Consider the following 19,978-nt stretch of genomic DNA (forward strand, 5'->3'; position numbering starts at 1 on the left):
ACAGATGCTAATTAAGTCTTTTCGATGCACTGAGTTAGGTAGGAGTACTCGAGAGAACCGAGTGTGTGATCCTGTAATTAAAGACTACAGTTCACATGAAAAAGTGGTCAAATTAAGGTCATACTGGTAACCTTGATTCTGTCAATTTCTAATTTTTGGCAGCTTAACTTCACAGCCATGATCATATTCCTCCAAGAGAGGAAATGGCATGTGAAAGTAATAGAAGTAAAACCAAATCAGTGGCATGGTCTTGACACCTTCTTGGTTCACTAACAGAACACCTACTTAGTTCACTAACAGAATCTGGACCTCAAAAACCACCCCACATTTCTCTTCTCCTTGGATTAAGTAAATTACAGCAGCAGCAAGGAGTTTTCCCCCTGGACCAACACCAAAAGGGGATGAGATACATGTTTTCTTAGACAGCAGATACGAGTTTTGGGAACCGTAGATTTTATTTCAGACTTTAAGGAAGAAAGTTGGCACAGTCTTTCACATCACCCCAAAACCCCTCTTGTCCCCAGTCGGTCTTGTATCTTCTGATTCCACTCCCAGTTTTCTTGCCAAACCTGTCCTTGCTCTCTATTCAGTGCTCCTTACATAATTCATATTCTATTTCCCTCACAACAGCTGCCAGTCCTAATCTCTGTCTCAGGGAAAAATTTCTCAGTTCACATAGTTTAAATCAAATTATGATCAAAGTGATTTATTAATGACAGATCAGGAACTATACATTCAAGATCAAGGTCAACAACACGATTTACAAAATGTTCATATACACTCGCACATTTCTAAACATGCTTCCAGAGCTAGTGCCCAAAACTTATAATCACACACATGTGTGCACACACACATTGACACAAACCCTTCCGTCAGGAGAAGCTGGTTATCACTGCATACATCCCTCCTGGAGGTGTGGGTTCCCCTACTTGCACGTGTCTCCTGTTAGAGGCTGAGGGTGTTCTAGGTTTAGAGGTGCTCTAGGTTAGAGATGAGGGATGCTATAGGTTTATGTACACTCATGCCACATGCTACAGGCTGGTAATCCACGCACCAGAGAGAAAGTCTTTTCTGAGGTCACCTGCACACACCTGAGGTGCAGATCTACTCATCACACCCCACAGGGACAGTCCAACACCTCAGTGCAGGATTCTCAAGGTGTCTGATGAGGAGGCTGCTCTCGTGGCCTTGACAGAAGTTGTGGTGTCAGTGGTGAGACTTCTAGCAGTGTCAAAGCTGCTCTTTTCACTTCAAGGTGTCTCTGTACTGTTACAAAATTTCACGCTTCTTTTATAATTTTTCTCAACTTCATCTTTGCTTCCAAAGTCTCTTTGTAATTTTACAGTTATTGTTTAATCTGACTGATGATTGTTTTCCTCTTTAACAGGATCAGTTTGGGACCAAATGTGCTCTTAGTCAGTTTGGAGTGTTGATTTACACTCACTCTCACACTCACGTTTCTGTCTTAACAGCTGTTGTTATTCAGGCTATGTCATCAAGGGTGGGCTGTGCAAGCAGCTTCTCATCACAACTTTTTTTTCTCTCCTAGAAACCTTCTCCCAGCCTCCTTGTACTTCCCCTACATCTATGTCTAGTCTCAGTTTTAGAACATGTCCCTCTCTGCAACCCCACTGACTCCCATCACTTTCCCATCACTTTTCCTGACCCTGCTCTCCTTCATTACCCAGGCAGATCCTCTGCTGAAAGTTATGATGATAGGGAAAGAATCCAATCTGGTGGAAAAGAAATATTTCTCTACTTCAGACAATGAATGTCCTTGCACCCACATGATAGTGGAAAAGCAGAACAGAGTTAGTATCAGCATTCTTGAAGGTACGTAATAAAATAAAGTAGGATCCAGAACAAGCTTTGGGCCCAGACTGCTAATGGCACAATGATATCATAATCTTGCCCCAAACTCAATTTAACTGGCTGCAGTCGGATCATCTGTGTGCAAAAAAATTTCTACGAGGGCACAGAGGTCATGGAGGGCCCCCTTCTGCCACTTGTTTTTCTGTACTGCTCCAGCAGAACAGAAAATAACATAAGGCGCCTTCCACTGTACCCACAGAGAAAAGATGTAGAGCCAGGTTTACCATAAGCTTTCTGTGCTGTTTCCAAACCACTCTTTTTCGTGGTCACCCATGATAAATAGCAGCAACTTGACAGCTGATTTTACGTTGTTTTTCCAAGGAGACTACCCTGTGTAGAACTGCTGGAGGATGTAAGGCACTTAAAGCAGTTTTTTCAAAGTCTTTCCATATGACTCTCAGCAAGAAATCTATGGAGTTCAGCAGTATATTATGGGCTAGCACCATTCTTGTTTGAAATGAACTAATCCTAAATCATTGATTTAAGCAGTGCTAAACCAGAGAAATCTGTACTGAAATTGTAGTTAGTGGAAGAAACTAATTTTTTTTCTACTCATTTGTTTTGTTTTCAGGAGCCACAGAACACAAAGGAATGGTAATCCCCAAAATCCTTACCTACCCTCAATATAAAGCGGAGTCAAGGCCAGGGACTGCCCATTGTATAAAGACCTGTGACCAGTTAGTTGACTCTTGGAAGATTTAGTTTCTGGTCATCTCCCTATTACCTTGCAAACTGCCCTTCCAATTAGTGCCTACTAGTCCCTGGTCCTCTCTTCCTCTTTTTTTTTTTTTTTTTTTTTTTTTTCTCTTTAAACTAAGGTGTGACACATGAAACAGTTTTTATTGCATAAATAAAAATTAATTTCACATTGCACAAAACAACTTTTCTTCTCCTGTTGGGTTGGTAACAAAGAGTTCTCATTCATTACACCAAATACCAGAACATCAAGATACTGATTAAACAAAGGGGGCAGAAAAAATAAAATACATCCTTTTCCGAACTGATCTGACACTGTGCAGTTAGCAAGATATCTTTCTTAAGTCAAAACCCTCCTGAAGGTGAAGCCTTACCTCACAGCACATACATGTTTGTAATGCCTGGGCATTTTTTTAATTTTCTTTTTTCTGAGTGATTTCTGTACAAGTGAGATTTATTGATCTGTGTTTTGAATATGTGGGGAATGTTCAGGTGTCCCTCTAGCTCTCACATTCCTTAGAGAAAGAGAGCCTATGTATTAGGAATGACTATTGAAGTCATTGAGCTTCGCTATTGTGACATTTTAACAGCATTTTATTCTTTTTAATACGGTAGATACATTAAGAAAGTGTGACAAGTTAAATGAAGCTACTGGCAGCAAAAGGGCAAATCCAGACTGTATATATGGAACAAGTAAGTGGATGACATTTTAAAAACTATACCTTTACCCAGGTTTCACTACATACCTTAGGATTAAAATTACTTACATACAAATATATTATACAACTTTAAGAATGTGTTTTGTGATGTTCCAGTACTTACTGACCTCTTATAAAGCATTGTAAATGGCTAGGAATTGAAACATCAGAAATATAAAATGGTGAATGAGACAGACTTTCATTAGCTCCTGGAAAAAGCATGCTTTTTTTTTTCCTGTAGACCATAGATAATAAGTTTGCAGACAACAAAGGACCAGCTGACGAACAGGCAGCTGAGTTGTGGGTAATAGAGCTGAGTGGTTTGAAAGATGTTGTTGTGTATTGCCTGACCTACATCTGAATTACTTGCAGCTTGGGGAGCGGGGAGAGGATTACACTGGGCATTTGAGTGTTTCTAAAACAAATCATAACTGGTACTCTTTGTTCTCATCATAAACAACGTGTAAGAAAATCTTACACAGGAATCCTGCCTTTTTAGGGAAAGTAGTGAGAGTAGGAAAATCATTTCTATTTTCTGTTCCTTATGGTGCCAATGCCAGTAAGTTAGACAAACTTTTAATAGCTGTTAGTCTTTGTGGCTGTGTTTGATGTTTGCTAATGCTGTCCTAGAGGAAGATAAATTAAAAAGTAGACAGTGTGCAGGAGCGAGCAAGACTCTCATCTGCTTCACAGAGTAAGACTATGATACGTCAGGACAAGCTATCTTGAAAAAATTTTAGGTAAAACCAGAAAATTACTGTTGGGTTAGCTGCACCATCAAATAAATAAAAATTACATAAGTCAAATGATGGAATTTAGTGAAGGTACTAAAGCTGCTAACAGGTGAAAATAGACTGCAGAAGACATTTAATGGAGTGAGACTGTGTAATCCCTTATGTTTTCATCCTCACAAGAACCATTTAAACTCAGATGAGATCACAATTGAGCTGAATCTTGTGTTTTCCAAGCATGAATGTTCAGCAATATTTGACTGTTACAGTAAACTCAACACAGTGTTGTGCATGGTTAGAAGATGTCACTGCAAAAGCAGGTTTCATGCAGGTCAGTTGAAGTAAAGTATAAACTTCCCAGTTCATTGTGTATATCAGGATTTCAGACTCCCTCCAAGGAAAAAATTAAATATATCCATACGTAGTATGGTCAATCCAGCGATTACCTCCCCTGCATTTGGTTCACCAAAGTCTAAGTTCACAGACATTTTGGGTTTATTTGGGGAGGAGGTAGTGAATCTTGTTCAGTGATTCAGTGTTATGTGACTTGAGTGCTGGAGACCTAATATTTAATGAAAGAAATGTAATGAAATCACATCCCCATTGGAAGTAAAGACTCCTTGAGTCTAGGTATCAACCAAAATCTTTATTCCCATTCTTCGCAGAAACAGACACGAAGGCTTAGATTCAGAAAACCTTTTAGGAGTTGTCCTGCTGAATGTTGTAGCACCTGAAATTAAAGGTATAGTTTAATCAGCCTCTGTTCACAATCACATATTAAGAAACTTACATAGCTATGAACTTATGTGTAAGTATACTTGCACACTGACTGGGGAGAATTACATTCCTTTACATGGCTTTCTAACAAGCAACCTGATAGATGCAGTGCTAGTCAAACAGAAATACCAGGAGATTAAATGCCTTGTATGAATTTAGGATTTGTGACTGGAGAACCGTATTCAATTCAGTCTTTTTGCCAGATGAAACTGGATCAATCTGTTTGTTTCTTTATTTCCAAGTTATACAAAGCCCCTGAAACTGGACAGAAATCGCAGAAGTGTATCAATCACCATCACTGAACTAGCATGGCTTGCTTCTTTGGTAAGCTCTTTAGAAGACTGAGCATTCCTGGAAAGTAAGGGAACCTGAAATAATCACTTATTTTGAATCGAAATAATTGTGGCTTCTGTGCTTTGGGCTGACCTTCATGCTGTCAGGATGTATTAGGTGTACTGTGAAGCTTACCAGACCAGACCTCAGGGGACTTTGGTAGAGGGATGCCTAAGCTGTGAATTCCTGACAGCCTTAGGCACTGAGTCATACAGCTCAGCCAGCTTGGTGGCCTATCTCAGCATGCACAGTAGCAAAACTTTAGGCACCTACTTAAGCCTTGTGTTGAAAACTTTTGGTGCTTGTGCATGCTGAAACACTCTAGCAGCAAAGCAGCTTTTTCTGTGAATCCCCTCAGAGTTAAGTACATGAATGTAGCCTAAAATGAAATTGAAGTGCCACAATTCCTTTGTGAAGCTCTGCATAAGTTCTCTGAAACGAAACTGGCCTCTTTCATTAGGAATGTCTGTCAGCATGAAAAAGATTTAAAGGTCATTTGTTTGCAAAGTGGTATGAACAGAATCTCAAGGCTGGTAAAGCAAGTCTTGCTGAGGAAGCTGAAAGGAAAGGGATGAAACATCTTAATTCTCCCTTCCGGCTTCCTGAGTTCCTCCAGTGCTCTTCTGTTTTTGTCTGTGCAACTCTCTTCTGATGAATCTTACAAATAGAGCATTCCACCATGTGGTAGCACCCATACAGCAAAATGGCTATGAATGGAAAAAAAAAAGTGTGCATGTAGGAGATATTGCTTTTTTTCTCATTGGGATATTTATGTACATAGTGTAATTTTGAATACTTGTTTGATGAAAGGCCCTGCACTTTATTCTCAAAGTAGTTTTATTTTTTATTTTAGACCTTTTGAGAAGGAACACACACTGAAGATTACTACAATGTATACCTGACTCACAGTTCACTGCAAAGGTACAGGGGAATCTGGGGTGGTTGATTTTCTGTGGATTATACAGACTAAAAAACAATGGTAACCTTATTGTAGATATCAAAGAAAAATTTTAAAGGCACAAATATTTAGTGGACATACCTATTCCATTGAATTTCAGTGTTAGTGGGATGTCTTCTGCAGTTTAGGAAATCTTCACTTTTTTGAGATGTTTTAAAAACAATGTGAAGAAAGTACATTAGCAATGCTTTGTAAAAATACCACATGAATAACTTCACTTCACATACCATACTACAATATGATAGCAGCTCTCTGTGAGCAAACTAAGGGCATAGAGAAAAAAGAAAGTCATTAGGAAGAAAGAATATGAATAGGAATATGGAAAACAGCTGAAGAAAATTATGATGAAAAAAGTGTTTTGCCCTCTTCATCTTTCAAACATAGATTGATGGGACTAAATCCTTCAGCTGTTGTTATAGTACAAATATTAAATAATTTACCCTAAGAGATCACACTTTATAATCATGCTATCCAAAACCAGAATTATGCAAGTAGGCCGTTAAAGGACTTTTTCTCAGCTGTTAATGTCAATATAAAGAGCAGATGTGAGTATGAGTCATGTCACCTGTTACACTGAGAACTCAATTAATATGAAGATTACCATTCCAAAGTATAACTCCATATAAGGATCTCTTAAGTGTGGTCTATTTTGTGTTAAGAAAACCTATTTGTATAACTGTCGGCACTCAAAGAAGTGGCCTTTTAGCCCTAATATTTATATACTTTTAGGCACAAAAAAAAAAAATAAAAAGGAAATTGCAATGTCTCCCAAATTGTGTAAATTATCAAAAGGTTGTTACATGTGTCTTCATCCTAAAATTACTAGTGTGCTACCTTGATATTAAGATGGCTTCATTGTTGTTTTTCCCCACTTTTTTCCTGACTTTGTCAGCCCTCTCTACAAGCAGTTTTGTTGCTTTAAATGAGGCAGGCAAGAGAAGTGCTGAATCCTGTGGGACTTTTATTTTTGCATTGTTTTCATGGACTTTGGTTATGAAGAAGATACATTATTTATTATTACTGTGGTAGGAATTACAAATGTTCTTCTTGATTTTTCCTTTTGATTCAAAACCAGTGGAAGAGGGAAACTTTTGTCGAGTAGTCTCTGCTTTTGGACTGTTTGTTTATGTCTTAAGTTATCATAATGCCTGTATAGTTTACAATTCATTTTAATGATCCATTTGTTTCACATCCTTCTTTGAAAAGGGACCAACTAATCAGAATTATTGATGTTATTCTCACAATGGCACCTGAAGTCCCAAATCCCAATTCATCTTATAACCAAAGGATGGATGAGGGGATTCGGATGGATTTCCTGCGAGGAAATGGGCATGTGAGCAATCCTGCATATGAGCAAGGCTGGTAAAGCCTCAGAGTTGGCAAGGATGCGACAAAATGACCCTGGAAGAATGAGGAAGAACCCAGGAAGTTAAACAACTTCAGGGTATGGGTCTGGGTGGAGAAGGAGTTTGTACAATGTTGATGTGGCAGTTCTCATCCAATCAGAAGAGAGCTTAAGGAGCATGTGCAAAGCTAACTGTCCAATCAGAAAGAATTGTACCATGTGATTGTATCATGTGATTTTCAGCTGCATTATAAAAGGCTTGCTCCACCATAATAAAATTAGCATTGCTTAATCAATCTGGTTGTCTGCATGTCCATTTCTCCAGCAGATGGAAAATTCAGAGACATCACTTTGGCCTTCCTAACTGTGCCATCTCCGTGCCTAAAAATCCTGTGCTTGGCTCTGTTTGGGTGATTCAGAAAGCTGTAATGAAGCAACTGGTCTTCTTACACAGCCAATAAGATACTCTAAGGGTCTCCAAAGAATAATTCACAGTGATTGGTAAGAAACAGGCACTTCTGAAAGCTGAGGCACAAAAAACATAGAGAAATTTGGAATCTACCTACAGCCTGTAGAAGAAGGCTGAGAACATGAGAATATGGAGCTGACTCCAAAGGCTGCATCTGTGCCCACTTATAATCCATTCTTCTTTTCTGTACAAAAAAACCCTTGTGGCATCTAATGGACTAGAAGCAGAAGAGATGAAGATCTGCTAATGACAGATAAAGAATCAGGTTATAGATTTGTCTAGGAAGCTTATCTTTCTTCCTGATGAAGCTCTTTCACAAGTCTCTAGGTATATGACCTTCATGAACCCATGAAGAGATAAGCCTTGGATTCACAGCTTCAGCAAAAGGTAACAGTTCAGCATCCTCTCTTATGCCTTTTCTATGGTTTTTTGGTGAGATGCTCAGTATATTATTACTTGGTTTTTATTACCCTTTTGAGTCACACAACTCTCACCAGTCCCTGTACATTACCCTTTGGAAACCTTTAGAGCTTAGACTTAAGAGCCATTACTAGCGTTTAGAGCACAGACGCCTGACTCTTACTCTTTGAACAATCTTACTGGGGCCAGTTCTTAATTTTTAGGCAGTCCAATGCCTAAACTCTTTGAATTGTGACCTTAGGCTTATTCAGAAGCTGTTGAAATTAAGAACAAATATTAGGCCTTGTGCTTAAATCAGTTAATTTTTTGTTGTCGCTGTTTATATTGTTACATAATCTTCACTGAGGGTTTTTTTTAAGAGGTAGTTTAAACATTTTATCACAGTGCATTGCTTTCAATGTTCACCAAGTATAAGGCCTGGCTCTTTCTAAATACAAAATGATTTTGCCACTGAATGTAATGGGAACAAGATCAGGTCATATGTGAAAAATAGACGTCACCATGCAAGGAACAAAATTACTAATGTTTTCACTGCAAAAAGGTCCAGATCCTTTATGAGTTTCACAAGAAACTGTCTTCAATTAAATAAGGCACCACCAGAAGACAACAAATGAAAGAAGCTGGAAGGTCCTGAGGCTGAGACAGGCAACAGACACTGGAATGAATGATGCCTTTGGAGCAGCAGCTTCTGTTCATAAAATGAGAGCAGACATCGCAAGCTGGAGGCTAAGGTTGGCCAGAAGACGTTAGAAAAGGGAAAAAAGGCTCTTGGCAAACAGCTCTGTCGAGATTAAATAACAAAGAAGGGTTGTAGGATGGGGTGGGTTTTTTTTCTAGTATTAAATTCTGGGATTTCAAACAGAAAAGAAGGCAGAAATTCCATGTGCTAATAATAATGGCTCAGAATAGGAGAGAGGGTGTGCAACATCAGCTCTTGTTGCAACAGTGAGGGGGAGGGAGAGTTTGGTATGTGAACTCCAAGGACATTAAGTCTGCTAGAAACCAGTGCTCTGGGCTCCAGCAGCCCCTAAAATCTACCTATAATTATAAAAAATGGGGGACTTCAGGCTGTTTACTTTAACCTTCCTTATGACCATGGCTGCTTCCTGGTTAGCTTCCTTTGCATGACACTCGTTCAGCAAGGGTGTCAACATATGCTCAGCTTTAAACACATCATTTGGCTTATTCATCCCCTTGAGTCTCTTGCTGAATCATGGCTAGTACCAACTGTTACCAGGTCACTCTTACAGCAAATCTGATGAAGTTAGCTTTGGGCTAATAAAACTGCACAATTGTAATAAGGAGCAGAAAACCATACATTGACTGTATTTCAGGCTCCATCTCCTGTATCAGTCCTTATTAATTCTTCCTGATAACGGGTGGTGCAGCAGTGTCTGACAGATGGTTTTAAGCATGTGTATGTAAGTGTCATCCCTGCATTCTTTGTTACTGCTAAGAAGAATACTATTAGTGACCACCAGTTCCTGAACATCACTAATAATAAGGACAAACAGAGAGCTAAGCCCATGTAGTTCATGATGCTGTGGCAACTGATACTACCTTTGAGACCAGGGATTGCTGTTGACACTTCCTCCTTCATCAGTTCCCTGACTCATCAGAGTCTGTGAGCTTTTTTCTTTAGTTTTTTTTGTGTGTGTGTGTGTTCTGCTCATTGCTAAGTGCCTTTTAGAGTTAAAATGTGCAAAAGGAGTGCTATAATGAGAAGTTATTTTCAGCGTGCATGTGCCAGAGACTGAAAGGTTGCAAGGTTCCTAGATTAATAGTGTCTGAAACCTGAACAATTCCCGCACAAATTAGTCCAAGTAATTTTGTCTAAAAATTATTTTGTCAAGCCTAATATCTCACAGCTGAAGTAAAGGATATCTTTTTCAAAACAGACACCCAATACAACCAATAGAATCTTTTTCTGTGTTCTTTGGTAATTATTCCAATAGTTAACTGTCTACTCTTAAAAAATATACCTTAATTCAGTCTGAATTTCTCTAGCCTTAACTGCCAGTCATTGACTGTTATTGTGCTTTTTTTAAAGTAAATATCAGTATTCTTTTGTCGAGTCTACATAAAGATTGTTTCAAAATCATATCTCATCCATCTCTTTGAGAAACTATTTCACTCTGAGATACATTTTCTGGAATAATTTTTGTCTATCTTTTCTGAAACTGCTAAATTTACAGTATTCTCTTTGAAGCACACAGATCAGAACTACATCCAGCTCATCAGTGGTGGTCTCTTTAGCCCTGTATATGGGAGACTATACCTTCTGCTTCCTTTCTGCTAACAACGCTATTTCACATTCAAGGAGTGCCAGAGTCCTGCTTGTCACAGCTTTACACTGAGAGTTCATAAACAACTATTTATCCACCATGACTCCCAACCCTTTTCCACAAACACTGCTTTTCAGGACAAAGTCCCACATCCTTTAAATATGTTCTGTATAAACAATATACTTCGCTTTACTTCAGGCAAGTTTTGTAAGAAGAAATATCTTCTATGAGATCAGCATATATAGTCAGAAAAGAAAAAAAGAGAAGCCTTGGGCACATGAGTTCTTTTTCTTTTCTGTGTGGAAACTGATCAAAATCAGACAGATACACACCTAATATTGAATAACCCAATGTTAAGGCACTCATCCATGTCAAAATCAGAAGGGATGCATCTCTCATGTCCCTGGTGACAGATCTAACTACTGGGATATTGTGTATTCTGTGTCAGCTTTCCTCTCTCTCTTTTGTTGCCAGCTTGTTCTTTTTTTTACTTTCTCTTACTGAGAGCTGTCCTTCAGCTAAAGAGGGCTTTGTGCATGAGATTTGGGGTTGGAGTGATTTTCCAGTTAAACCCATTGATCCAATAAAAAAACAGCGCCTCTTCCTACAAACCTTGCCTCACTTTTATACCATTAAGCCACTACAGCTGCAACAACAGTTCTACTTTTAGCGGCATCAAATGTTTGTTGATTTTTGGAACCAATTTACCAAATGATCTGAATAGTTTTGTCATCTGCAAGCCTTAGCAGGAATTTTTTAAGACTTTCTTCAGAATTCTATTTAATAATATCTCAATATTATTAAATATTTCAATACATCTATATTTGTTTCTCATTTCATCAATTAGAAAATGAAGATAGAGAGCAGATAACCTTTTTCAAAATCTCAAGTCATTCATGGTTTCAGAACCATTTATTTTAATTTCCCTGGTAGAAGTCAATCAAAAATAATGAGTGTTGTTAAAAAAATTAACCTGGTTTTGCAGCTCTCTAGTGTGTATTATGACATGGTGTAGAAAGGAAGTCTTTCTTAAATATGTTTCACCACTCTGAAACTATCCCTCTTCCTCCTACAGATGAAGAGAGCAATTTTCTTCAATTTACTCACCACCTCAAATTTCAGAGTTCCTAGTCCTTCAGCAACTTAGCTAATAGCTAAGAGATCACTTAATCCAATAACCGACAAATCATTTCAACATTTTCTTAACTCTAGGTACCTGATGAGTCCAGTGACTGTGTGTTGACCTGCCTTGTTGTACCAGGCATGTTGGACACTACAGAACATCTTTTACTTCAGTGTTTCTCATGGACTTAGACTCATGGGCAATTTGGTTCTTCCATCTAAGTGTAAGGTTAAACAACTTCTGTCAGCTACTTAAACCAAGATAAATGTCACAAACTGATACTGTGAGGTACAGAGAAAAAACGGTAATATTTGTGATCATCAGTAGACATTGTCAAAGTTCAATAGTAATCAGTTCTGTGCCTTGCTTATTTCTGTACTGAAATTGCTGAGGGATACACTGGTCAAATAATACTCATATGAGGAAGAATTCACTATTAAGAAGCCAACTCTGTCTTTCCTTCCAGTGATGTCATATGAAGTACTTGTGACAGCAGTGTTTTCTCTACTCTTTCTTTTGATCAAATGGTGCAATGTCTCATGCAGAGATCTAACTGTATCTGTTTGCAACCGACCTACTCATCAGTCAAGAATAAACTGAAACTGCAGATTATTAATGCCTCTGATTCACAATTTGTATAATTGTAAGCTTTATTTCGGAAGGAGCAGTTGGGGTTTTATACAATTCTTTTCACAGGATATGAAATCATTAAATTAGTGGTGAAATTTTATTTAGGAACATGCGTAAAGCATAACTAGATGGTGGATATGAATATTGCTGGTAATAAAACAGGAACAATGCTGACCTAGACAGAAAATCATTAAGTGTGATCATTAAAATATACACACATTGTAATAATAATCCAATCTGGCCAACTTCTTTTATTTAAGGATATAGTGTGCCAATGCCAAGACTATTAGTTTAAGTAAGTGGCCACTAATGTTATTATCATTTAGTACCATCTGTATTAAAACTGAAAGAGAACAAACAAAAGACATAAAAAGCATGAATAATAAAACTTAATATCACCAGGAAAAAAAATCACAACGGAAGGAGCAAAGCACCATCACTTCTTTTTTAGCTGAAAGCTTCCAGCTGACCCCATGTTCTGAACCAAATCTGTTCCTCAGTCACAGGTTGTTATGGTTGTTTTAAGCTGTTTCCAGCTTTGAAGTTCTATTTCCAGTAAGGAGAAGGGGAAAAAGAAAAAACCAGAAACCCTTAAAAAGAAAATGGAACTTTTAAGGACATATGTTCAAAGACTACCTGTATGTTACCTATAAAGAAAGAAAAAATTAGAGACCTCAACTTCGAGAAAGACCAGAGATCAGTTGAAGAGATGAGAGGAAAGAAAACCAAAAGAAATTAATTCATTGTCAGAGCAGAGAGCACCTAGGAGAGGATGATCAGAAAAGAAGTTGTGGGGTGGGGAAGATACGGGAGAGAACAGTATAATCTGAAAAGGAAGTATAGAGGCAAAGCAAGCACTTTTAGTAAGAGACTAAGTGTTCTTTTTCCAAAAAGTGCTTTCCAAACAGATTGCACTGTATTTCACCTTTATGCACTTCAAAATTACAAAAATAGCAACAAAAACTAGATCTCTGGGTGTAACTGGTCCTCTGATTCTTCTACGTACACATCACATTTGTTTTATAAACCAATTAGAAGTTATTTAGAGCCAGTTTCTCTCACTCGTGCTGATCTACATCTAGAAAAAAAGTTATGGAGTTTGTGGAATAACTGCAGATTTTCACTGGTTTAGAGGTCTAGATCTCTTTTACTGTACTTTCTGTATGTGCTCTAAAAATGCAAGGCTAAAGTTTAAAGCATATACAGAAAGTAAACAGCTCTCACTTTGAGGAGCTTTCAACACAAGACTGAGGAATAAACAAAACATTTATGTTGTTCACTTTCAGGACTTAGTGAATATGCACACTGGAAAACTCAGGATATTTCAAATTATGAAAGCAATAGATAGATTGAAAGAATCATAGAATCATAGAACACCAGGTTGGAAGGGACCTCAAGGATACTCTGGTCCAACCTTTCTTGGCAAAAGCACAGTCTAGACAAGATGGCCCAGCACCCTGTCCAGCTGAATCTTAACTGTCCAATGTTGGGGAATCCACAACTTCCCTGGGGAGATTATTCCAGTGGCTGATCTCATGAAAAATTGTCCTCTTGTGTCCAGTCGGAATCTCCCCAGGAGTAACATGCACCCATTACCCCTCATCTTCTCCATGTGACTCCTCGTAAAAAGGGAGTCTCCATCTTCTTTGTAGCCACACTTTAAATACTGGAACATGGTGATAAGCTCTCTCATAAACCTTCTCTTCTCAAGGGTAAACAGACCCAATTCTCTCAGCCTTTCCTCATACGACAGGCTTCCCAGTCCCTTGATCATCTTTGTGGCCCTCCTCTGGACCCTCTCAAGCCTGTCCACATCTTTTTTGCATAGTGGGGACCAAAACTGAACACAGTATTCCAGGTGTGGCCTGACAAGCGCTGTGTAGAGCGGGATAATGGCTTCTTGATCTCTGCTGGTGATGTCCTTGTGGATGCAACCCAGCATCCCATTGGCTTTCTTTGCCACTGCAATACACTGTTCGTTCCTATTGAGTTTCTTGTCCACCAGGACCCCCAGGTCCCTTTCCACAGAGCTGCTTTCCAGCCAGGTAGAACACAGCCTGTGCTGCACTCCTGGGTTATGTCTTTCCAGGTGCAAGACCTTATAGTTGTCCTTGTTAAACTTCTTAAGGTTCTTGTTAGCCCACTCTTCCAGCCTATTCAGGTCTTCCTGCAGGGTGGCTCTCCATTCTGAAGTGTCCACTTCCCCACTCAGTTTGGTATCGTCAGCAAACCTCATCAGGGTACACTTGATCCCATCATCCAGATCACTTATGAAGATATTAAACAGTGTTGGGCCCAAGGATTGATCCCTGGTGAACCTCACTTGTGACCGGCTGCCAATTTGAAAAGGAGCTATTTACCACCACCCTCTGGGTGTGGCCTATCAGCCAGTTCCCCATCCACCACTCAGACCACTTGTCTAGACCATAACACATCAGTTTCTCTAGGAGGAGGCTGTGGGGAACCATATTGAAAGCCTTGGAGAAATCCAGGTAGACAATGTCCACCACTCGCCCACATCAACCAAGCAGGTTACTTGGTCATAGAAGGCAATCAGGTTTGCCAAGCATAATTTGCCCTTGGTGAATCTGTGCTGACTTTTCCCAGCCATGTACTTCATTTGACTTGTGACAGCTCCCAGGAGAATTTGTTCCATAAATTTTCCAGGGCCTATAATTTCATGGATCCTCCTTTAAGCCCTTCTTGTAGATGTGGGTGACATTAGACTTCTTCCAGTTTTCTGGGATGTCCCCCAATCTCCACAATTTTTCAAAGATGATGGAGAGCAGCCTCACAATGACATCAGCCAGCTCTCTTAACACCCTTGGGTGGATAATGTCAGGGCCCATTGATTTGTAGGGGTCAAGCTCCTGTAACAGTTTGCATACCAACTGTTCCTTCAGTGATGGTGGGTCTGTGTTTGCAACAGCCTGGAATTTTGTTCCCAAGGCCTGGGTTCCAGCAGTGCTGGTAAAGACAGAGGTGAAGAAAGGATGGGTAGTGGATGAACCTGTGTCATCATTGCCCAGAGATGGACAACTAACAAGGACAAATTGAGGTGAGAGGAAAGAAAAAAAGAAAAGACTTGCATTTGATTGGATAGATAATTCAGGACTAATCTCAGGAAGGAGGCTACTTTTGCCAGTGAGAATTTTCTCAATGCTTATGCACCTATCTCTATCCTGGTCACTCTATAGCCATTCAATTTTTACGCAAAGTAGTACCTTTTACAACCCAGCGGGGGAAAATAAGTGTCCTGGTTCAGCTAGGATAGAGTTAAGTTTCCCCAGCAGTGGGGAGGAAGCTCTAGCTGGGTTATTCATATACCATGGTGATGTCACCTCCTGGCACCCAAGCGCGGGAGCATGGGAGAATCGGTGAACGCGTGTGTTATGCGATCTCTCTGCTCTCACTGCTGTATCGGTACATATCTTGCTCTGTTCATTGTTATTACTGTTATTGTTATTGCTATTGTTGTTGTTTGTTGTGTTGCTGTTGCACTGTTGTATTAAACCTCTCCTTATCTCAGCCTCGGGGTTTGTATTTCACTCCCTTTGTGGGGGAGGGGCAGAGGCCGCATGGTCTTGAACCCCAGCAGGGACTAAACCACCACAATAAGGAACATTTGAACAATGAAATCCTGATTCTGCACTACTAAAGTCCATATGAGTTTTGCCGTTGACCTTGGTGAACTTTAACATGCAGTCATATGTTTCAGCAGCAGTACAGGCCCCCATTCTTTGACTCAGTGAGACAGTTGTTTCCATATAATCAAGACTGCAATGAACAACTGTTTTCCCTTCCCACTAAAATCTGTCATGAAAAATGACTGCATCAACAGCATTTAGTATAATGGAATTAAAGTCATCATGTTGCAAAACATTGTCATAGACTCATATTTCTTGCCTTGACATCAAATATTTTGGCTTTACTTCAATATTTTTGTATAAGGTAAGAACGCTTTAGTCTTGGGATTTTTGTAGAAGCAGACTGCTATACCATGAAAATGTCCATGTCATTAGAATGAATTACTTTGTGATAGGGTCAAATGCAGCTTTTAAAATGCAGAGTGGGACTTCCTCTGTCTGTATAGTTCATATCTGAGGCCACAGGACTTGTTTATTTGATCAGCCTGCAAAAGGGTCCTTCATAAAATACAGTAATAACAATAAATGCATCATGGAGATGAACTAATTCAAAAGAAAACTTCCCTCCACTGTTTCATGAAAAGCAAACAAAACAAAAAAAACCTTGTTGAGGTTATTGAGTTACCAGGATATAGATGCATAAGCATCACCAGGGATTTATTGAGAAAATACAGACTCTCACTATCAAAAGTGAGCATAGATATTTGAACCTTGTCATGTAGGATGACAGTACATATTCTACCTCCAAGTGTTTGGGACTGACTATACAACTTTACAGAGTCTCCATAATGTTTCACGTCACTGTGAGGGACAATTCTGTTTGAATCATTTCTAATACTAAGGCAAAAACTGTGTCAGTGCACCTCCATATATGCAGCCTTTAGAAAAAATTCAGTGGGGACTGGGAACAAGATAATATTTTTGTTTGGTTTTGTACCCCACTAACCTTTCTTTCACAATTATTTCCCTTGTGTGGCTGGGCTGTGTCCCTGAGAGACTTGTGATAGATTCTGAAACACCAAAGGGGTTTGGAAACATTTTCCTCCTTCTTTAATCCCCTGGATATGGGATAATCCTTCTGCCCTTACTCCTCTCCTGGGATCACAGACCTCCCCACTAATATGCTATAGCACATCCTTGGGAGAAGAGGAAGAAATACCAGAGTGGTGAAAAGGGGCTGGGTGTGCAGCCTTCTCTATAAGTATGCCCTGACTCTGTGAATGGGAAAGAGTAACTCTGGAAGAAGCGGAGGAGAGCTGTACAGCAGAGAAACGGATTGGAAATTATTGTGCAGGCTGTGACAGAGTGGGACACAAAGCTAGTATTGTGGCTACATGATAGTGTGAGTGCCTAAAATTTTTGATGTTTGGTATTACACACATTTAGATTGTCATAAAATCACAGAAACTATCTGTCACTTATCATTACTGTCAATGACTCTATGTGCCCTGCCACATGAGGAAATTTGCCATAGGAATTTATGTCTGATTCTGATAGGGAAGGTCCATGTAGCCATAGTGAAGGAGGGCATCCAGACTGCTAAAATGATTTGTATAATCTGCAACCCCTTCCCTGACTATGCCCCAGTTGCCTCTGAGAAAATGAGCAGTGGTAAAACTGTGGTCTGTGTTGGTTGTTCTGATGGGATGGATGTGTCTTACAAGCTGTGAAAAAGCTGTTGACAAGAAGTAAGGTGAAAAAAGTTGTAAAAGGTGAATAATTTTGACATGCTAATATATGTCTTTAAATCCTACCTCAAATATTAATCAAATACCTATTTGGATAATTTCTCTTTCTGTTCAGTTTTTTATTTCCATGTGAGATCACTACATCTCCAGAATATCTTGAGCAAACTTGATGAAATTGTTCTGGATAGGTGATGAGAGATACATTTATGCTACCATGGTTTCATAGTTGTAATAAACATTTTACAAAGCAATCCTAGAATGATTATGCTCCATACTGTTATGAAATCCATTCCATGGTCATAGTCTGTCCTTTCCATTGTTTTTTTCTGCAGAGCAGTGATGATGGTATCACAAAGGTAGAGAGTGTGGGAGGATATAGTGCCACTTTGGGCACTTTGTATTGCCTTTTATGATACAGAAATCTTCAGGGTAGGCCTTGGTGTCTCCAGATCATCACTCGGAAACAAGGAGACAAAAGAAAACTGTGCTCATTGAAAGAACAGAATTCCTACTAATAGCCCAAAGGAACTCCACCAATCCTTTCCAAAAAAAAAAAAAAAAAAAATCACAATTTTTATTGGCAGTATGATAACATCTTAGTATCAGATTTATGTAAGATTCAAACTTGATATTTCTGCTTCAAACTTACATTGTCATGAATTAGAGCAGAACATATTCCTATACCTCTGTCTTTATTCCATGCAGCTCAGGGAGTTCTAGCTCACTGAATGCTTTGTGGTTTTTTCTGTTTGTCTTGCACAGACCTCCTTTCATGCATTGAAATGTTCATTTAGGGGCAAAATCCTTCTCTTCTTGCTAATGCTATGTTATGAAAATTCCTTTCTTGATCTCTTTAGCTCACCAAATCTGTGGTTCATTTCAACTTTAAATTGAAATATTTCCATTTTAACACTTTTGCTGTTACAATTTCCTTTAATTTTACAGAAATACTTTACTTCAGGTGGAATTGAAGACCCCATCTGAATGGGAGATACAAATCGAAAGTTCAAATCACATCCTCTTTGGAAGGAGACACTTTGGAAACTTCAGATCTAAGTCTGAATTCCCAGTATCATCAAGAAATTATACAAGTTAAAACCAAAATCTGGGAGCTTTTCACGTCTGTTTGTGTCTGGAGCTGTTAAGCAATAAATGACCTCAATCTCAGCTACCATTCCTCTTCTCTTAAAGGAAATATCAGCCAGAGTTTTTGTTAAGAGGTACATGACCTACTCTTCACCCTGTCAAGGAACTCTATATGGAGAAGAGTTTAGGGACTATATAGAAAAGGTTACTAGTCCTGGCAACTCAAGGACTCAAGATGTATTAGGTAATTGATACCAAACTCTGAATAAATCTTTGAACATTTATCTGTTTACTCAAATTGAATCTGAATGTTGAGCCTTCTGAAGTTCACTTGTCCCTGTTTATTTGAAAAATGGATTATGATACATTACTGAGTCATCACTAAGTGACAGGAAGAGTTCAGTGTGAGGCAAGACAGCAAAACTCCACTGGAAATACAGTATAAATTACTGACCTCTAAAATTGTCACTTTGATATCAGTTGACGGTGTCATTTTAATCAGAAGATCTGCTTTTGTGCTATCTCTCTTTGCTGCCAGTTGTAAAGCTTTCTGACACCTATATATTTCCAGTAAGATTTACTAGTCTGTATCTTCAGCAATAGGCAGAATTTGTACTGCACCTGGCTGGCGTTTCTCTTAGGCTGTCAGCAGGGATCCCTAGCTGTGTGGATAGAGTCAGTATAAAAAGAAATGTTTGATTTGATGGAGCTGTGAGGGAGTAGTTGAAGTGCTTTCCAAGGGAAGGAAAGGTGCAAACACTATAGAGTGCTCACAGGTCCTGTGGCAGGAAATATGGCAATTCAAATTGGAGAAGCAAATTCAATATATGTAATCAACTGTGATTTCTCCCTGATTATCTCAGGACTAATTAGGGAGTGTTTTTTACAGCTAATCAAAGGTATCTGGAAAGAAGTAATTTGCATAACTTCAAGTCAAATTGTGTCATGAGGACAGCTAAGCTAATGTAAACTGGCATTTACTGTAAAATTAACATGTATTGCTTTCAAACAGGGAAACAAAGAAGCAATGGAAACCTGCCGACTAGAAACTATGAAGAGCAGCATTGACAGAGTGCAGAAGCTGTGTTACATGAAGCATATCAATGCATGAAGCACAAGGAATGTAAATATGCAAAGGCCAAAACATTTGCAGAAGGGGACTCGTTTGACAAAATGTAAATACCATGGATTCTGCTGGCTGTCTAACTGTCACTGTGTCA

The sequence above is a fragment of the Strix uralensis genome, chromosome 2 (assembly GCF_047716275.1).
Source record: "Strix uralensis isolate ZFMK-TIS-50842 chromosome 2, bStrUra1, whole genome shotgun sequence".
Lineage (NCBI taxonomy): Eukaryota > Metazoa > Chordata > Aves > Strigiformes > Strigidae > Strix > Strix uralensis.